Here is a 376-nt window from a genome sequence, read left to right on the forward strand (position 1 = left end):
AGCATCCAAGAACATGCTGCATTCCTCTTGTATTAGCAGTTGTTGGAAAATGGGGTCCAGGCAAGACTGGTTGGACCTCGTCGGCCGTTCACAGGCAGCATCACCCTTGTTTGACCAGTCTGCGGTGTGCTTTGGTAGGGGTCTGGTGCTGAAGCAGCACCAGGTCTGCAGAGTGCTGGTTGGGACCCTTCCATGGCAGATGCTCACCTGGGTGCAGTGACAAGGGGGCTCAGCCCCCAGCCCGAGCCCCCCGGGGCAGGGGAGAGGGCAGCCAGGAGAAGGGGGCACCAGATCAATACAGTCAGCAAAACCACAAAGAAACCTGCATTTCCTTAAACTGCTGTAAAACATGATGGAAACATTTAATAAAAGCTGC

The sequence above is a fragment of the Columba livia genome, chromosome 1 (assembly GCF_036013475.1).
Source record: "Columba livia isolate bColLiv1 breed racing homer chromosome 1, bColLiv1.pat.W.v2, whole genome shotgun sequence".
NCBI lineage: Eukaryota > Metazoa > Chordata > Aves > Columbiformes > Columbidae > Columba > Columba livia.